Source organism: Xenopus tropicalis, chromosome 1, assembly GCF_000004195.4.
Source record: "Xenopus tropicalis strain Nigerian chromosome 1, UCB_Xtro_10.0, whole genome shotgun sequence".
Lineage (NCBI taxonomy): Eukaryota > Metazoa > Chordata > Amphibia > Anura > Pipidae > Xenopus > Xenopus tropicalis.
Window position 1 is genome coordinate 95,492,255 of NC_030677.2, and position 6,787 is coordinate 95,499,041.

The 6,787-nt window shown below is 37.7% G+C and overlaps 1 long non-coding RNA gene across 1 annotated transcript in view; it reads left to right on the forward strand.

The window, feature by feature from the left end:
- LOC116411553 overlaps positions 1-2,713 on the forward strand; it is a 37,532-nt gene extending 34,819 nt beyond the window's left edge. The window contains exon 2 of the long non-coding RNA XR_004223197.1: positions 2,013-2,713. This is a non-coding gene — a long non-coding RNA (uncharacterized LOC116411553). The remainder of the gene's footprint in view (positions 1-2,012) is intronic.
- The last annotated feature ends 4,074 nt before the right edge of the window (positions 2,714-6,787 follow it).

The window sequence follows — 6,787 nt, forward strand, 5'->3', positions numbered from 1 at the left end:
GGTTTGCATTTGGGGAGCGGCATCTAAGGCATTCGTCAGAGGGCAGGTTGCCCATTTTATGTCTCCTTGCAGGGGTGAGGTAGGAGTTGTGGAGGATTTGTATTGCCATTTCTTGGTATTTGCTTACTGGAATCAGTTTCATGGCTCCTATGTGTTGTTTTAAAATGTCTGCTGTGGTTATGTTTGGGATGTCGACTGTCCATTTAAAGTTATATGGTTTTTCATTGTCAATGTTGATGAGTGTTCGGATGGTTTGGTATATAGTTGATGTAGTTTGTTTTGTGTGTTTGTCTTTCCAGATTGGGCTGTTTTTATCCTTTTCCATCAGTTGTTTCATGATGTGTGTCGTGTAGTGTGTTATTTGCATACGTAGGTATATGTGTGGGGTTGTGAATGGATACTTTTTGACTAGGTTAGTTTGGGATATATTTGTGAAGTTTTTTGTTGATAGGTCATGAATTTTATGGAGTCCTTCTTTACTCCATTGGAGTAGGATAGGGTTGCTTAGGCCTGTAGGGAAGTTTTTGTTTCCTAACCATGTTAAATATGGAGATATGTTAGGTGATAATTCATGTTTTCGCCTCACAGAATTCCATGCTTTGTAGGTGTCTATGAATAAAGGATTGTTTTGCGTGGTTTGTGGAAGGTTTGTTGAAGTTGTGTGAAGTAGATAGTTGATGGATAGTGATGAGCGAATCTGTTCCATTTCGCTTCTTTCAAAAGATCTGCGAAACGGCAAAAAATTTGCGAAATGGTGAAAATGTTGTGCGGCAAAAAAAATTGTCGCCCGTGACTATTCTTTTGTCGCCCGCGGCTATTATTTTGTCGCCCGTGGCTATTATTTTGTTGCCCGCGGCTATTATTTCGTCGCACGGCTATTCTTTTGACGCCCGCGACTATTCTTTTTTGACGCAGGCGACAATTTTTGGACGTGCGCCGAATTTTTCCGCGGCTAATGTTTTCATTCGTTTCACAAAACAATTCGCCAATGGAGAAACACGGAAATTCGCCACGAATCCATGCCTGGCGAAACATTTCGCCCATCACTATTGATGGAATATTCTCCAATTAAGTGTTGGTCTAGTGATGTTGTTGTCTGTTTAGTAGTCAGTCTCCAGCGTATCGAAGGAGAGTTGCTTCATTGTATTCTCTGATGTTTGGGAGATAAAGTCCTCCTAGGTGTTTCGGTTGTTCAAGCTTGGCAAGATTTATTCTGGGGCGTTTTTTGTTCCAAATAAAGGTTCTAAAGATGTTATTCAGACGCTTTAGATCGGTAGTTTTGATATAATAGGGTAGCATCTGCATGGGGTATAATAGTTTTGGGAATAGAAACATTTTGATATAATGTATTCTGCCGAAGAAAGTTAAGTTGATATGTTTCCATTCTTGCGTTTCTTGTTGTTTAAGGTGTCTATTGTTTTCCTTATGTTCAATGCGTCTGTTTTTTTGTGGTGTGAGGGTATTGTTATGCCTAGATATTTTATGCTTTGTTTGCCTTTTTTAAAAGGGAAGTGTGTGGGCCAGTTGGTGGATGTTGATTGGGTAAGTTGTAAAGCTTCCGATTTGTCTAGATTTATTTAAAAGCCTGCGACTCTGCCAAATCTTTGTATTATTGTTAGAATTACGGGAGTTTCTGTTTTGGGTTGGCTAAGAAATAATAAGATGTCGTCTGCGAATGCTGTTATTTTGAGAGTTGTTTGGCCCATTTGGATTCCTTTTAATTCGGGTGCTTTCATTATATGTCGTATCAGGAGGTCTATAGCTAGGTTAAATAGGAGGGGGGATAGGGGACATCCCTGATGTGTTCCTCTTCCTATGGTGAATCTGTCTGAGTTATTGTTATTAACTGTTATAAATGTGCTAGGTGTGTTGTATAGGTTTTTGTATAGGTTAAGTGTTTGTTTGCCAAAATGTTGGAATTTTAGTAGACGTCGCAAGTGTGCGTGTGATATTCTGTTGAAGGCTTTGACAGCGTCGAAATTTATTAACATTTCTTGTTTTCTGTTTTCTAGGTTGCTTTGGTAGACTGCTGTTAATATTTTCCTAAGGGCTTGGACAGGATGTCGGTGTTTGAGGAATCCAGTTTGATGTTCGTTAAGTATTTTTGGTAATATTTTTTGTAATCTGTCGGCCATTATTTTCAATATTATTTTAATGTCTTGATTTAGGAGTGATATGGGCCTATATGAACTTGGTTCTGTTGTGTCTCTGCCTTCTTTGGGGATTAGTATTATCCTGGCAACATTGGCTTCATGCCATAGTGGGTGTCCTTGTTAGATTTTGTTGTACAGTGTTTCTAAGGTTGGGGTTATGTCTGATGCTAATTGTTTGTAGAATTCTGTGGGAGACCGTCAGGTCCTGGGGATTTCACGTTTTTTAATTTTTTGATTGTTCCTAATATTTCTGCTTCTGTTGCGTCTAAAATGTCTCGATCTTGTACCGTGAGTTTTTTAAAGGCCTGCTTCCTGCAAGAATTGTAAACCTTCCTGTGGATCATCTTCTATCGTCTGATAAAGTTTTTTAAAATGATGAGTAATTATGTTTGTGATTTGGTTTGGGTCCTGTGTCCATCCTTCTGGTGTTCTAAGTTTTTGTATAAATGTACTCCTAGTTTGTCTTTTCGCAAGAAGTGCTAAGAGTTTCCATGAAATTTGTGTGTTGTGTGGCTTAATGATTGATATGCTTTTTCTGTTAATAAAGCGTCAAAAAGAGATTTGGTTTCTGTGTATTTGTTTTTGTCTTCCTGTGAGTTTGTGAGTTTGAATGCTGTGTAATGTGTTGTTAATAGTTTGTGGACTTTTATTTATTTTACTTATAATAAATCCAAAACAGTCTGTTATCAAAAATTACTAAAGTTAGTTGTTAGTGTGGCCAAAAAGGACATTTCAATCCTGTATCAATACAAATATTTAGAAAAGGAAATTTATGTGGAAACAATAAGCAATTCCCATATATTTTACTTTGCTCTATCAACTAGACCTTACTTATAACTATGTTGTTTTTTTCAATCTGTAAGCACCGATGAAGCAAATGAACTACAACTGCTATGTAACAGGGCAATAAACACAAAACTGTAAACACATTGCTGCACTATAAACCAAGGCAAACCCTCTCCCAGTGTTTTGGTGTTGTTATGTGTGTTTATTGCTACAAGCTGAACATTCTTAACTATAAACAGCCTATCACCGGCAGCAATGAGCAGATGTACTAATAAAAGGGGCATGGAAATAAGGTTTGTTGTGGTGGACCCCCCTCCATCCATAAAATTCTTGAAAAAAAAACTAAGATTAAAGAGGACTGAAAATGCAAACAGGGTTTAGTGGATTACAGAAATTAGCATGCAGAGAAGAGGCACTGAAACCCAGACAGCGGATGTGTCTCATTCAGTAGCCAGCCGTGCGAGAATGTAATATACACAATTGGAATCAACAAGTCAAAAAAAGTTCTGGTATTTTGCATACGATCACAACATAAGCAGTGTTGCATACCAGTAGGGAGAACAAAAACACACAGTCTCATTATCAAATTCAGATCTCTATCAGAAACCTAATCTCTTCCTGAACCTGTATTCTTAAGAACCTTTTTAGTGTTTTTTATGTGTAAATGACACAGCACAATATTACTGTGAAATATGACTTTCATCCTGTAACAAATTTAAGCAACAAAAAATCACAGTCTTCCATAATGCCATTTTTCTAACAATTTCTTACCTATATATAGGCTATGGGGTGTGTATGCTCTGAAGAAAGGATGGCAGCACAATACTTGGTTATATACATATTTATGCAAATTATTTTTTTCTTTAATCAGATACTATGAGCTTTAATTCAGAGGTGATTTGGCCTCTTTTTGAGTGGCACTGTCTGTTTTGAAAACCCTGAATGTCTGTGGTATAGGTATGGCATCCGTTATCTGGAAACCTATTATCCAGAAAGTTCCAAATTACAGGAAGACCATCTCCCTTAGTCTCTATTTTAATCAAATAATTCACATTTTTTAAAATTATTGCCCTTTTCTCTGTAATAGTAAAACAGTACCTTGTACTTGATCCTAAGATATAATATATTCTTATTAGAGGCAAAACAATCTTATTAGATTTAATTAATGTTTAAATGATTTTTAGTAGGCTTAAGGTATGGTGATCTAAATTACAGAAAGACCCTACCTACGTCCTGAGCATTCTGAATAACAGGTCCCATACCTGTACATGTTTGGTTTGCTATGCTGCATTGGTACTAATATTTATTGTTCTGTTCTCATTTTTAGTTTACATAGCCAGGTGGGAAATATGTTTTTATAGGTTAGTTATTTATCCTGCTTTGTGCATTTTACAACTTTTAGCAATTTACTTAGTCATCTGAACCATTTTCTAGTTACATTTTTGTGGGATTTCCTGCTTTTGAAATAGATACACTCATGGAGCACTGCTTTGTTGTCATTCCAGAAGTTAAATTAATATGTTGGTGGCTTCTTCAAAATAAAGGACAGAGCCACTTGCCTGCAGGCTAACTTTTAAAGCACCATCAGTTACCTTTTTCCAGATGACACAGGATATGGTACAGGATATGTAAATGTTTATGTATAGCTAAAGGTAAAAGGCCGCAGGCCCTGATTGAATACACACTTGACTACATAGATAGTTTAGTCCAGTTGGTGTTGGTTATTTGAAAGTTTGTTAAAGTGATACTGACACTAAAAAACTACTCTTCAAAATATTAATGTACATTAAAAGTTATCCATAGGTCATGTTGATCATTTTTCACTGACAGTTTTGCTTTTGTAAGTAATTGTTACTTGAAGTCCCTAAACCTGACTGTTTTGCCAACCTGACTGTCCCTTCTCAGCCTGACAGTTAGAGCTTCTAATGCTAACGGCCTACTGCTGCACAAATATGGCAGCCCCCTTATAGAGGGACATGGGGGATCTGATAGGGAATGTAAAAGCTTCAGGCAAATACTTTTACAGCAAAATTATAAATAGCATGCAAAGACAATGTTATGATAGATGTGAAAAAGGTTTAATTTCTGGTGTCAGTATCTCTTTAAAGAATGTATGTATGTATGTCTTTATTTATATAGCGCTACTTATATTTGCAGCACTGTCCAGCAGAACAGTATATTAATAAAACAACAAGGGGCCAATACAATAAAAAATATAAATAGAGCTTACAAACACATTGTTGTGTCAGACATATGTAATTGCTTTTTATGATGTAGCAAATAGGGACTTGGAAAGTAAGGTTGCAGGAAATGTAATCTACCTACATTTTGTCAAAATTTTCATACAATTTTCATACAATGCTACATCAACAATTGCTTTTTAAACTAAAGTCTGTTGGTATGGTCTGTTTGTAAAAAAATAGAAAACTGGCTAAAGGATTGTGTACAGAAGAGGGTTTTTAATGGGTTATGATCTCCTTGGGGTAGGATTTTAGTGGAAGAGCACAGAGTTGGGTCTATTTCTATATAATGTGTTTATTAATGACTTGGATGGTAGGCAAGTATGCAGGCCAATTAATCTGGGCAGATGATTTTCTGTATTGATAAAAAAATAATCAAATATATGCAAGCTACTTAAACACTAACACTAAAATCAGCGAGAATACGTTCGGAGCGTTCGTATGAACGCTCCGATCGTTCGTGTCCTGGTAAATCTCCCCCTATGTGTAAGCCTTTCTTTTCACACACCCTGAGAATAGGATAATACTTCACTTATATTGAAAGAAAATGTTAATTCAAGATGCATCTAGTACAGTTCAACTCTGCTGCAGTAGGGACACATAGAGGTCTGTCTGTCTTACTAGTGAGATTCACTAACTAGTGAGACTAACTAACACCAGCTTTTGAATATACCACCAGGTGGGATATATGAATGCCCAACCCAGTCCCTACTAAGAGATCTTATACCCTCTGGTGGCTCTAGCTCAACCCAAGAACATGCTAGATGCTACATGTAGCAGCCACACACTCACAGGGGCTGGCACACTACGGTTCACAGGCAGCTTTGCAGTGCTGACACTCTTCACCAGGAATCTCTAACCTTTCTGACTTTCTGAAGTTTTTGGTAATGCCAAATACGGACTGTGATCGGCTATTTAGAAGCCCCATGTAGACTGCTAGCCTGCAGATGGTTCTGTTTGGAGTAAAACTGGGTCTCTATGCTTCCAAAACTTGCCTTTAAACCAGAAATGTAAAAATGGGAACCTACTTTAAGGCCACTGGGAGGGGGATAAAAGGGGGTGGTAAGCAACATGTTGCTCACGAGCCACTGGTTGGGGATCACTTTCCACAACAGCACTGGTCACCTCCTGGTCATCTTGTAGCTTGTTGGAGTCTCTTGTTGCAGTTGAAGTTCCAGGTCTTATCTCCTGACTGAATTAGACAAATGCAGTTTTCACCCTGCTTTCATGGACAGTGTGGATAGCAGCAGGGCATCCATTATAGCCTCTGGAGGTTCAAAGCCAGGTTCCTCTTCAGTCCTTCCTCTTTCCCAGATGTAAAAGCAGACACAAGGGTATGCACTGAGATCAATGGAAAGGAATTTCCATTGTAATATTTGAAAAATATTTTTTTTGTGAAAACTATGGTTGTACTGGCAGATGCACCGAACCCCCGAACCCACCCTGATGGATTCTGCTGAATCCCGAACCGAATCCTAATTAGCATATTAGGATTAGGATCGTGAAGGGTTAAAAGTTGTCGCGCGGCTGAAAATCCCCCCCTAAATTTTAACCCTTTCCGAATGCTAATTACCATATGCTAATTTATGCTAATTAGGACGTGGATTC